Source organism: Miniopterus natalensis, chromosome 3 (assembly GCF_054644295.1).
Source record: "Miniopterus natalensis isolate mMinNat1 chromosome 3, mMinNat1.hap1, whole genome shotgun sequence".
Classification (NCBI taxonomy): Eukaryota; Metazoa; Chordata; class Mammalia; order Chiroptera; family Miniopteridae; genus Miniopterus; species Miniopterus natalensis.
In genome coordinates this window covers 25400452-25414951 of record NC_142083.1, presented here as the reverse complement: position 1 = coordinate 25414951, position 14500 = coordinate 25400452, and positions in this window count along the sequence as shown.

The window sequence follows — 14500 nt, the reverse complement described above, 5'->3', positions numbered from 1 at the left end:
CTGTGCCTACATTTATTATGTTTCCATTGTGTACTTCTTACATCCTTCTGATGTAATTACTGTGCAAAGATCCAGACAGTGTCTGCAGGCAGCTTACTGTGTCCTCTAAAATTCCTTGTGTTGTACTTGTCAGCCATATGCTAAGAAGCAACACCTTCTATAACAAGTGACATTATCCAGTGTCACATATTTTGCCTTGTCTCTGAAAACACAATAGCTGCTTCATTGTGGGAAAGATAGGAGACAGGCCACTGTGTCCCAACACCTTGCTTACTCCAGGGTGCTTTTGGATATATGAAAGGGCATGTGGATGGCTGGGATTTCAGGACCAACCAGGGGTTGTCCAGGTAGTATGTCATCACCATTGGCTGCCTCTCAGACTTTTGGTGCTAAGCACAGAGTGATGCTGAAGGCAGACAGGCCAAGCCATCTGTGTGAAGTCTGCTTTCAGCAGCCTGCAAGACAAGGGCAGCTAAGTGTGATTGGAGTGTCTTTATCCACAAAAGTTTCATTTTGCTAAGTGCAGGAGGATGGATATTTGCGTTGATAAAACTGTAAATAAGCAAATATTTTCATGATAGGGAGATAAATAGGTCTTGTGAACTGAGTTGACTTTTCTCCCTGTGGACTCTGCCCTTCACCAGTCCCAAGGTCTCCATTGTTGCATACTTCTTTCTGGTGATTGCCCTGGTTAGCAGGTGGAGCTGAGCCATGACAGCTGGGTGACAATTTGAGCACACAGACTTCTGTCCAGCTCTCTCCTCATGCTCCTAGGCAGATGGGAGAGCACAGTTGTCCAAAGCCCAGATCTTGGAAGGGTCAGCCTCAGTTCTGTCCCTTCCTGACCATATCACCCTAGGACAATTACTTAATCTCTCAAGGTTTCTGTTTTCTTACTTGCTATTTGGGAATAATTCTAGTACCCTTATCTTGGTAGTGGTATGGAGATAAAGAAGATAACTCATAGAGAAAAGCTCATCTATCATTTAACATCAAAGAAATGTGTTCGTTATCTCTCCATCTGTCACTCACTGTTCCATTGTTACTGTCCAATGGATTTTTTAAAAATCTAAATAAAAAAGATCTACTACATGGTTGTTTAACCTTACTATTTCTAGTCATTCTTGTCAGGAGCTGCCTCAAGATGAAAGAAAAAATAAAATCTCACTACCTAAAATCCTACTGTGACCTTCCTTATCATCTGCCATCTCCCAGAGCCACTGCACACTAAAAAAAAAAAAAAAAAAAAAAAAATCCCAGAAGTTCTCTATTTTTATTATAGGAAAGGCTGATACCTTACATTTAGGTTTACCAGGATAGTGGGCCTGCAGCTTATGACTTGTGGGGGTGGAAGGCAGGAGGAGAACTGGAGAACCACAGTCAGCTGGTGCTTGGAGGTCTTCCACCAAGGCCACTTCTTTTGACTTATCCTGAGGGGTCTTCAGCATGAACTCTGAGAAGGCCAGTGACTGAGAACATTAATGGTTCCCAGGGAAAAAGAGGACCAGACTTGGGCAGAGGCAGAGTTGCATGTTGGCTTCTTCATGACTGTGCAGGTGACAGGCCAAGGACAGCAACAGAGCTCAGGGGAGTGATTTTCCCAAGAAGCATGGAAGAGCCATAAGGCCAATGTCCAAGGACCAAAGAGGGGTGAGGATCCTGAGGGGTCATCAGGCACTGGAGGAAAAAGGATCAGATCAGAGGTTGGACTGTTGGGGGAGGCCACATATGGATAACAGGCCATTGGTTTGGCCATCCCTCAGTCATCTTAAACATTCAACAGTTCAAGTTGAAAGGTTAATCCACATTATATTTTTCTTTTTTTAAGAATTTGATTCTTTTATTAAGAGAAAATTAAGTAGCAAATGGGAAGAGAGACAATTTGAAAGGAAAGGGTGTAAAAAAATGCACAGGTTGGGGAAAGAGAAGGTCAAGGAGAAACATTCCATTCTCTGCTGGTTGTCAATTCCAATTCAAAAATCTATATTCATATCAGGTTGGCTTGTATCTGTGGCTGCCAGAACAAAGATGTCTAGTGCCTGTTCAAAGATTAATCATACCCTGGCTGCTGTGGCTCAGTTGGCTGGGCATCATCCCATGCACAAAAGGTTGTTGATTTTGATTCCTTGTCAAAGCACATGTCCTGGTTGTGGGCTCGATCCCCAGTGGGGGACATGTAGGAGGCAGCCTATTGGTCTGCTCTCACATCGATGTTCCTCCTTCTCTCTCCCTCTTCCTTCCTCTCTCTCTAAAAACATCAATAAAAATATATTTTTTAAAAAAGATCAATCATGTCTTTAATGTGCTGCATCCTGCTCTGGAAGAACTGTTGGTAATTAAAGACTGTTTTAAGCAAAGAGCTGAACAATGGCTAGAATAATTTGAATTAAAAATCAGAGAAGCAGCTCTTTGCTTGGGTAGTTTATTTGATAACCTCCATGAGTAGTGTGAGAGGGGAAACGAATTTGTTCCAATCACCTCTTTCTGATAATAGACATAGCCTGGTACTTGTGCCTGAGCAGCCCCTGTAAGTTTTGAGAAGCAGGTAGAGGTCATGCACTGTGTTGTGGACTGGAGAGAACGGGCTCGAAGAGGCTGTGGATCAGTGCCAAAGGGGCACTGGATGTTTGGAACTCAGGACAGTGTTCAGGTGTGATGATCATTTAGAGGCAGCTTGATCCATTGGCCCAGGCAGCTTCCCAAAGTGTCAACTCCCTTTGGGAGGTGATTTATATGTTGTGTCAATCCGGCACCAGAGCCCTTTGCCAGTTCCTGCTGAGGAAGGCCAGCATCCATCCTTGCTGATACATTTGAGATGAGAAGCTTTGTATTCTGTGGTTGACATGGGACTTTACATGGGAGAATTAATAAAGATTAGTGGTGTTTGTCATTGCTTTGACAGTGAATAGAAAAAATAATGACCACCTGGAACTCAAACTGTCCATGACAGCTCTCATCTGACCCTTTTCTTTTTGGCCCAGGTTCTTCGATTTGGAGAACAGTGTGGCTGTTGCTGCCAGAGCCACTGCTGGGAGCTCAGGGCTTCTAGATAGTATGGTAGTCAAAGCTGCACCATGGAGGACACATTTACAACAAACATAGACAAAGAGCAATGTGTGAGTGGTGATTTAATGGTAAATGGAGCCAGACAGGTGGAGGGGCACATGCTTGACAGAACAAGTCCTTTATTATCTGACCAGTCTCCTTGGAGACTCATAGCGAAAGGAAATTAAAACACACTTTCTCACAGCTCTGGCTCTCATCCAATAGAAAATATCGGCTGCTTGCCTCCTTCCAAACAATGTGCAAACAATGAGTAAGGTATTGATTTAACTGCAATGGATCCCATTAGTTGTCTTGAGGTTTGAACACATAAGATAGAGTCTGACACATTCACAATAAGGAAAATCTTCCAAGGAATGTGGAATTCCACAGGAAGACCTGGACAGGAAGCTGCATTGTAGTCCCCCAGGTGTGCTTGTATCTAAAGCAGATCATTACCTAGTCCCTGGGACTTTTCAGAGATTAATGTGGCTGTAGTGACAGCAGTTATCTGATGTCAACAGGTGACAGTATTGCTCTCATTCTGGTCCTGTTTCCTTGGTTCCTGCTGGTGCAGTGCACAGACCTTGCAACCATCCTCCTCCTGCCTTGCCAGCTCCAGCTAAATCCACTTTTGATAGGGACAGATGAAAGAACATTGGACACAGGGTATCAAGCACAACTCATTAACTCTGTCATCAGTTCTAACTAGAGTTGGGGAACCACATAGTCAAGAACCTGGATAATGTCACTCAAGCCCACCACAGGCACAGCACTAGGAGACTTTGGCTCGGGTATCTGGCCTCACTGCTTCTCTGTTTTTCTATCTGTGAAATGAGGAGAGAAATAACTGTCCAGATTGTTGAGAGGGACAGGGTAGGATACTGACCTGCCTGTAAAATGCAGTATGTGAGAGAGGTTTTCTTGTGGATTGCAGGCTAGAGGAAAGGAGCCCAGGACTGTGAAGGTGATTGTTTACAGGCATTTTCTAAGCAACCGGGATGATCCATGAACTGTGCCAAACTCCGGAAAGATGATCTCAAAGAAGGCACAGGTGCTGTCTAATGTGAGGGAGTCACAGGTAACCAGGCAGCAAGAGGAGCCATAGGGGGAAGCATGGCACATTGTATCCTAGGACTGCAGTTGCACAGGACCACACACCAGGTGGCTTAAAAAAACCAAACTTATTCTCACATAGTTGTAGAGGCCAGAAGTCCAAGGTGTTGGCAGGATGGGTTCCTTTTGAGAGCTGTGAGGGAGACTGTCCTCCAGGTCTCTTCCCTGGTTTTTGATGGTTGGCTGGCCATTCTTGGTGTTCCTTGGTTTGTAGATGCATCACTCCAATCTCTGCCTCTATTTTCACATAGCCTTTTTCTTCTGTGTCTTCTCCTTTTCTGTACAAGGACAGCTGTCCTAGTGTTCACTATAGTACAGGATGACCTCATCTTGAGATCCTTACTGTAATTAAACCTGCAAAAGCCCTTATTAGGGTCACATTTTGAGGTTCCAGGTGGACCTGTTTTCTGGGGGCCACCATTCAGCCCATTACACCCAGGTGTCATGGAAGCATTGATAAGGTTCTTGTTTCTCAGAGAGGTGGCCTCTCAGCTTAGGTGGAAGCCCTGGGGTTGGTGGGTATTGGAAATGGGGGTGAGCAAGGCACACAGTCGAGGAAGGCCACAGAGAAGAGGAAGGCCACAGCAGTGAAGCACAGTCCCAGTAGAGCACCTTATTTCTCTAACACACTTTGGGGAATCTTAGCACTGGAGGAAACTTGGAAGTTTTTATTTTCCACATCTCAGTATTAGATTTACTTTTCTGAATTTTTGGGAATCAGTCTGGAAAGGTTACTTTTGGAGGCAGGGAAACAAGTTCATATTGAGGCTGTTCCTTGGAAAATCTGTTGATCTTTCTGAATTGTAAAGAAATTCTTCTGCATAAACAGGACCCTTATACAGACATATAAGCCTGTTGGAGGTTGCATGGCCTGACAGCAGCCCATTTCATATGATGTTCTCCCCACCCCTTGCCTATTGTCATATGCCTACTCTTAGGCAGCCCCTTATATTAAATTACAACTTTAATTAAATTTAAAAATATTTCCAGAAGAGTGTTTCCTCCCAGACACAACCTGCCCAGTGCAACCAAATTTTGTCATTTTTTACCTCATCTCATGAACTAATTTTGGAATCACTATTTAATAAACGACAGAGAGAAAAGGTTCCGATAGCCAGCCCAGCACTGCCCAGGTACACAGGAGAGGCTCTATGAGGGAGCCATGCTCCTGTATCCAGGAGACTAACAGGAATGCCTATGCCTGTGGAGTAAGAATGTCCTCACCATTCATTGCAAACCTAGGCCTAACTCTTTCCTTCTGTGGAATAGATGGTTCTGCCTCTCACACATCTTTAGGTCTCATTTTCTTCCCTATGATAATATCAACTATGTCTCTTGTATTTGTTTTGGCATAGAGCCTGGGAATGTTCCTTTTCTTCCACAAGGCATCTTATTTGTGCTGAAAATGGGAGATGAGGACCCCAAAGTTGCTAGGAAGACAGACCCTGTTTTCACAGACGGTCCTTATACTGGTTGCCCTGAAATGACCAATGGTACAGATTCCTCCTCACTTTATTATAGACTGTGACCTAGCTGGCTGTGCCCACCCCCCTTTCAGGAGCAGCAGGTCTGTCCACAGGTGCACAGCAGTGCACTGTATGACAAAACATGATAATGACCTGAGGACTCAGGAAGCTCAGAAAATGCACAGCCTATTTCACACACTGCATGGTTCTGTGGTCAATGGGGTGCTTCCCCAATTAACTGGTGAATATTTTACCCTGGACAGAATCTAAAATTTTTAAACCTGAAGATACATGTTATCTTGGTTGGAGCTGCATTACAATGAAGTATTTTATTCCAGAATATCTCAGCTGGTCTTGGAACTGTTTAAAAGTACTGCATTGAGAATAATTCTTTAAAATGGTTTGCATATAATATGACATTCTCCCAGTGTACCCAATGATGACTTACATTCACTGTTTTTGTCCTGTTATGGGCTCTTAGTGCCATCTGGTGTGACTTGTTCTATCAAAGTTTCATTGATCTTTTAGAAACTCTGACATTGCTCTGTATTTTTCAAGGTCTTTAAAGATTAATGCTGTGATGATCAATAACTCTGTCATTTTCTGAATATAAAAGCCTTTTTGATATTATAGAAAACACATTCTCTAACTCTCTGACTAACATAAAAATCCAAAATCAATAAATAACACTCATATAAAAATAATCATGCATTAGAAATAACGATTTAAATCATTTTTGCATAGCTCATTGGTCAGAAGAAGAATCTTAATGAAACTTAAGAATTTGGAACCAAACTATAATGGAAATGCTATATATTGAAACATTTAAGGCATAGCATAAGACACTCTTATCCACAGATGCACAGCAGCGCACTGTATGACAAACATGATAATGACCTGAGGAAACTTGATTGTCCCAAATTCATATATCATAAAAGAAGAGACATAGAAAATGAATGAGCTAAATTTTAAACTCGAATTAGAGAATAAAATTGTGAAACAAACTGAATGGAAGAAATAATGAAAGACAGACAAAAAATTAATGAAATATATAAATGTTGACCCTTAGAGAAGGTATGTAACAGGGATTAAAAACTTTATACTACTTTGACTAACCATGAAAGAGAATTAGAATGAAATGTATTAACAGACTGATAAAAGAAACTCACATACTGAGAATTTCTTTATAAGCATATTGCAAGCATCAGCAGTTCTAGTTGCTGCTTGTACAAGAAATGGCCTTGGCCATGACTTCAGTTGATGCAGATCACCCAACTGCAGGAATTTGGCTTGCACTGACCAGTTCCAGTATGCTGACATTAAAGATCCGTATTGGGACAAGCAAGAACACTGCCTGCACATCCACATCCCCTCCTCCTGATCTCTTTGTTCTGCTTTCCCTCTCTCTCCCTATAGAAACCCCTGCTTGCACTGAGACGCTAAGATGGGCTTTGCAACAAGAGTCCCCCATCTCTTCAGTTAACTGGCACTTGAATAAACCTCTTTCCTTTTTCACCAGTGTTTGGCTTTTGTGACAGCAGGCAGCTGACCTCGGATTCAGTTTCAGGTAGACCCATAGAAAGCTAGTTTTTTGCAAAGAGTATTTGAACACTAATCTTGGCCAAACCAATCAAGACAAGACAGACATAAATAAATATTGAGAGTAAAACTGGGAATATAACTTAAGATAGAACAAAAAATTAAACAGTTATAAGGCAATATCAAGAGAAAATTTAATGCCAGTGACAATTTTTTAAAACCAATTTACTGAAATTGATACAAGAAATAAACAATAACTTATGTAAGCCCTGAATTAATACTCAAAACTACCTATAAACACGTATCAAGGACAGATAACTTTACTGGCAATTTTACCAAACCTTCATGCATTAGATAATTCCTGTCATGTACAAACTGTTCAGGTTTTAGAAAACTAAAAGACCAGGAAAGCATCCCTATTCCTTTGAGGTGTTACTAAACAAAGGGCATAAAGTTTCAGGTAAGCAAGATGAGTAAGTTCTAGAGATCCGCTGTACAGCACTGTACCTATTGTCAACAATAGTGCATTATACGCCTAAACATTTTAGAATATAAATCTCATGTTAAGTGGTCTACCACATTATAATAAAATAAAATCTGAGAAAGACCTGAAGGACATTCAAAACTGTGAAGGAGTAGGGCTGGAGCTTAGAGGTGTCAGGCTGTGGAGTTCTTTTTAAGGGACCCTCTCTTAAATTAAATCTCTGTCATTTATTTATTTTCATTTTATTGGTAATTACCTGGGTACCCCAACACAGCCCTCTGATCTTTGATTTGTGTAATTTGAAAACATATACACATATACAAACACAGCCATATCCTAGTTAACTGGAGACTTTCTGCAAAGACTTATATATTTCTAAATCATGAGCAAAACTACAGAATTATCAAGTTGTTGCAATTATGATTGACAAGGGAGACATTATTTTAAAAATATGATTAGAATGTGGTTGTTGTTTTTTCAAATTTTGATGACAATTTTTTGGAGACCATGAAGAAAATAATTTTATCAGTTCAAAATAGGAGTCGCTTTTCTTTTGAGAAGATGGAATGAAGATCATCCCACATCTCAAGTAGGACAGAATTTTAGCAAGTGACAACAGGAACAAATTAAAACAATCCATTTGGAAACTTGGGTAATTTGGAAGCCATTTATTGATGATGACCCAGTGCTCTGTATAGGCAGATATTGATTTTTTTTTTTTTTTTTGGTAAAGTAATTATATCATACTGGTAACTTTAATTTTGACATTTCAGTTTTTCAGAACAGCGTTACATCTTTTACTCTTGTGTACCATATGTGGCTATAGTTCATAATTGTATTGGAACCAATAAAACTTAAGGTGAGTTGTAAAAACCAACTGCAAAATATAATGTTACTTTTTTGTTGTTGTGGGAATGATGATAACTAAGTGTGGATTAATCTAGCACTTAGTGGCTTAAGTGGGTTCCTTAAAAGCAGAGTTCAAAATGGATTTGCTCATGATTTATTGAGGACAGCTCTGCAGAAAAATCTGGAAGGGAGTGAAACAGGATATGGAAGGAGGGAGACCCCATCAAGTTGTGCTCACAGGCAAAGTCAAGCTGTGGTCTGATCTCAGGAGCATAGGCCGACTGCTGAGTTGAACTTTTTGAGTCTTATCAATCATTCATTGGTTATAGGTCACAGGTAGGAGGGGCTTGTGTAACTTTCCAGAGGAAGCAGTTCTACTCAGCAGAGGACAATTCTTCAGGGAGGGGGCAGTTGTGAGCTGCTAGTCAACACACACAACAGCTGGGTCTGAAGGTGCCAGCCTAGTAAAAGGGATCTGGGTGGAACACACATTGCTTATGGCAGCCCACCCTATGCAAAGCTCAAATCCACTTGTTTCCCACATTAAATTCACTCTACTCATGATTCTGTGGTCACAAGTCTGGGGAAACTTACAAAAAGGGGTCGGTGGGGAAATTACGCCCACCATTTTCACAGATGCCCCTGAGGCCATAACTGAAAATGTTTCCTCCTCTACCACCAACCCTGAAAATTTTTCCCTCTTAATAGTGCTTTGGGATATTTAGGGTAACAGCCTGGTAGGTTGACCCAACCCTCATTTTTGATGGCTCTGAGACTCTAGTGACCTAACATTTATTAGGATATTTACTGTATTAACTTATTACCTTTTAAACTGTGCATGGAACACCAAGAAGCACCTTGTGTATTTCCTAAGAGCATTAGAGCTATATTGATCTAATGGTGCCCAAGATAAAATATTCCTGGGGGCAAGGTAGATGCTTTCTTATATGGAACCCAAGTGATCAGGCAATAGCCTTTCCTACACATTTAGGACCCATCCTGTGTCTTGTTAGCAGCATCACCTCTCTTGGTGAAGTAACCTCTAGACTCTGAATTGAGACTGAGCCAAAAATTGTTGAGATGGGAAATATTTCCCCCAAGTGGGTCACTGGGAGTGATGGTGGCCAGAGTACTTTACTTCCCTTTCTTGTTTTCCAGGTTCAACAATTCTACCTTTGAGGACATGGCACTAACTGTCTTAGGTCAGGCTCCGAAGAAGTAGAGTCTGAGACAGAGATTTAGATGCATATGATCATAGAGGCAGTGCTCCTTGGTAAAAAACAAAACAAAACAAAACAAAAACTATAAAAGAGAAAGCAATTTAGAGCAGGGAAGGAGAAAGCTGAGTAGGTGTGGTCTCAAGGGAAGATACAGTTGGGGCGGGGGAGCTATGGAACCTAAATCACACCACCAAGTTGTTAAACTTTTGAAGCAGGGGACAGTCTTAAGTATCCCTTATCAGTAAGCCATTGACTGTGGGCCAACAGGTTGGAGGACTTAACTTCCTAAGTGAACGGCTCTTAGCAGCCAACATTCATGGCAGTTGTTAGGTGGGTACCAGCCTGGTAAAGAGGACCTGGCTGAGGCACCATGGTGCTTACATACTTGAGTTGTGTGGGTTCAGGTTTCAATTCCACCACTACTGGCTGTGTGAGTTGTACAAATTAATCTCTGCCTAATCTTTAAAGTACCACACCATAAGGTCTCAATAATGTTAGCTTCTATTACTGTTATTTGTTTTATTGGCATTATTGCTATTCATTACCCATTTAATGAAGTTTCCCCAAATGCTGAGTATGAACCAATCTTTTGGATCATTGAAGACTAAAAAAGTTAAAATTTGAAATTAAAATATGGATGAATTTCACTATGTACAGTTGAATATTTAAATACATGATTAATAGCTACAAGGTCAGCTCCAAAATTTTCTATATTCATTTATTCTTATAAGATGACACAATTACTCAATACTCATGCTGAGTAAAATAATTAATAGTCTGTTGAATGAAATTTCTCATTATCTAAACATAGGAAATGACTATGAGATACACCAAAAGGTTTGGTTTGTAGGTCAGAAGAACTTGGTCCCATGCCCAGATCCATTCCTGACTCATTGTAAGACCATGACAAGATGAAAGCCACCCTCCTTCCCCTGTCACTTTCTTATTAAATAGGGAGTGGGAGGAAACTGATGTCCCTGAGTGTTGGCTCAACCTGGAAATAGTTGGCTGTGACAAAGAGACACCCATTTAAACTAGCTCCAGAAGAGGGAGATTATTTTAATTGTATTGAGTTAAGCAAATCCTGGGTTTTACCATCAGGAATGTTTGTGGTGGTTATTTACAAATATAATTCACATTCTAACTCTTGCAGTCTCTATGTTTCTTAATTAAAATCCTGAAGAAACAGAATGTGATTGGCAGCTGACTAGGTCCAATCAGCTGTAGCTGGGGGAAGGCCCACGTGGTAGAGCCCAACTGCCCTGCTCCATGCTGTGAATGGAATGTGAACTAGAATGGAAAGTTAAGTACAGCAAATGAAGTTGATTAGCAGCTCTGTTTTGAGAGTGTGCCACATGCTAGTTATTGCATTGTCTGTCTTTTTCTTGGTAACCTTGATGGATAGATGCAATGAGTTTATCTTACAGTTCTGGAGACTGAGAGAGATCAGCTAAATTTCATAGCTTTGTAGTTGGTAAGGCAGATATGGGATAACTTTACCTGATGTCTTGAAGATTCTAAAAAGGAGAGAGCCCTGTTGAGCACAGCTCTTCTAAGATTTACTAGTGCTAGTGTCTCCTTGAAGTGGGAGGAAATGACCAGTCCCCAAGCTGGATGGTAGATCATCATTACACCAGTCTGTATGAGCAAGGTTTTCTTCTGGGCACCTGGAAAGTTTGCCTTCTGGCTATCAGAAGTCCTTGCTCACTGCCAGAGTACACTGAGACAATGTTCCATGTCTCATCTTAAGCCCATGTTTCATTTTTGGGTCTCCCAAGGCTTTCTTGTCCTGCACACAGGAACTGATTCTTCCAGCATATAGCCCTACAGTTTAAGAGCTGAAAGTAGTGCAGCTATTCAACAAGTCCTGAATAAATTACTCCATGGGTAAGCCTAAGGTCACTCGTTTTCCCTACTCTCCATGTCTTAGATCATGTGATTATTTTGGAATAGTGCTAAGAAAACTCCTTTTTTATGGCTCTTCTTTTTATCGTGTAGGGGATTTTCAGCTCTGTTGTTTATCTCTGTCAAGTTGCTTTACAGTTTCCAAAAATTCCTCAATATTCTGGTCTTCCAATGAAATCATTTTATTCTCCACTGCCGACATGCGTTTCCTTGGACTTTTGATTGTCCTTTAATTCGGTAGGATTTTGGCAGAGTCACAAGTAGGTGTGTGTGCTCAGCCATTTTTAAGTGAGAGCCATGGACTTCAGTCTACATTATTGATAAACTCCAGGAACTTTGCTCTTTGATACATTCTGATTCTTCTGTTTACATGTTGCATTATAATTTTAATTGAGTTTTTGGCCTGGTAGTTTTGGCCTTAAGTCCTGGTGATTTTTGTTTCTTTCATGATACTTTCTTCCAACAGAGGCACATCACAGACACAGCCTCTGGGAAAAAACAGTGACATGAATTTTTGATAGCTGTTCTATTCTCTTTATCTTTTTTCTACTTGATATGCTTTTTAAATTAATAATGGTTTCAAGAAGAGAGGTAGATTCTGTTGCAGACAAAATGACCAAAGAAACACTCTCTTTTCTTTGCAAGACACCTTGTACACACTGAGTATACCATGTTCACTCGAGCAGTGTTATCTGAGTGAGGAAAGCTTGGCTCCTTTGCAGGTGATAATGCACAGTTGTCTTCTTAGATAGTAGAAGGTAAGTATTTAGACAAAGCCTGTAGCTTTCAGCCAATTTTATATGTCACCAGTGTGATATGACTACTGAAAACTAAAATGTGATTTTAAACTGCAATAAACAAAGTACAACATACTTAGAATATTTCACTCCATTTTGGGCACTGCACCTGTGCCTTTTTTATCTTAACAAATGATTACAAGGCAAACAGCCAGTGAGTTTCCCTCAATCAATAGACTAGTCTCACTCTTCTTTCCTGGAGCTTTCCTGTCCCAGTCACAAACTCCCCCTCTACTTAGAAGTCATTACTTTTTTGATTTTTTTATAGTAACTGGGTCCTTGCATTTCTCCATTGTTTATCATATATGTGCATATCTAGACACTGCAAATAATGTAAAAAAAGCTGTCATTAAAAAAATTCTCCAGTTGATGAATCTTTCTCTTGTCTAGGAGTTAGAAGAGTAGCTTCTTTTCCTGAACATTCCAGTAAGTGAGGGAGACAGCAACCAGATTGATGCCCCTGGAACAGAGAATGGCATCCTCAGTCCTGGTATCCAGACCTTCTGTGATCAGGGTGTGACCAATTTTCAGGTTCCAGGCTCTTTGGAAACCAAAGATGCATTTGAGAACACAGCTTAACCAAATGAATCCTCACATCATTTGCCTAGAACACGTTTTCTGAGTGGCACCAAATCTCATTGGAGATGGCCGCAAGCCACTAGCCTTGGTTGACTACAGCATCTGTCCTCCAGGCACTGCCCATCACTGGACTTGCCACAAAAACAAACCACATCAGCCAACAAATTCCCCAAACGCTCTCATTGGCTGTTTGAAACGATCTACTGAAGAGTGAAAAAATGACATTGGTTTTTCTGACACATTTTCTTCTGTATGAGCTCTCTGGTTTGTCTCCCACCTTATCACATATATTGTTTGTGACATGAGCGGACGAATGAAGCCCATCATTAAAAGTTTTTGTTATTTAAATAGTTACTATTTATTGATTCATTCATTGACGTATGTGATGTTGTATTTATTGGACTGCTTCCAAGTGCAAGGCACTTTTTTTTTTTTTTAATTTATGTTTATCATTGAAAGTATGACAGGTGTCCCATTTCCCCCCCCAATTGACCCCCTCCACTTCGCTCCCACCCCCTCCGCAGGCCTTCACCCCATTATTGACTGTGTCCACGGGTTATGCATATATACATATAACTTCTTTGGTTAATCTCTTCCCACCCTCCACCCCCCTCCCCTCTTTCCTCTGAAATATGATTGTCTGTTGCATGTGTCAATGTCTCTGGATCTATTTAGTTTGTCAGATTCTTTTGTTCATTAGCTTCTTCTTAACGAAGACCCTTCATCATTTCCTGTAATGCTGGTCTGGTGGTGATGAACTCCTTTAGCTTTTTCTTATCTGTGAAGCTCTTTATCTGACCTTCAATTCTAAATGATAGCTTTGCTGGGTAGAGCAATCTTGGTTGTAGTTCCATGTTTTTCATCACTTTGAATATTTCTTGCCACTCCCTTCTGGCCTGCAAAGTTTCTGTTGAGAAATCAGCTGACAGTCGTATGGGTGCTCCCCTGTAGGTAACTGCTTTTCTCTTGCTGCCCTTAAGATTTTGTCTTTAACCTTTGGCATTTTAATTATGATGTGTCTTGTGGTGGGCCTCATTGTGTTCCTCTTGTTTGGGACTCTCTGTGCTTCCTGGACTTGTAAGTCTATTTCTTTCCCCAGGTAGGGGAAGTTTTCTGTAATTTTTTCAAATAGGTTTTCCAATTTCTTGTTCTCCGTCTTCTCCTGGCACCCCAATAATACGAATGTTGGGCCTCCTATGTCTCCTGGAATTTGTAGAGTGGCTTTGTGTAGTAGGTGTCCTGTAGGGTTCAGTGGCTCAGTCACCTGAGCCTCCCCAGTCAGCGGAGCTGGGCATTCTAGTTACTCCCCTAGAAGCCTTGTGGTTGAACCTTGGTTGCTGTTGGCATCACTGGGAGGAATTAAGCCCCCCAGCCAATTGGCTGTGAGGACCAGCTGAAAGTACAGCCAAAGAGCTGGATTTACTTCAGTGGGGCTTTGGTGTTCACCAAGTGCACGCCTTGAGTGTGTTACTTGTGGCTGTGGTAGGGTTGTAATCCGGCGTG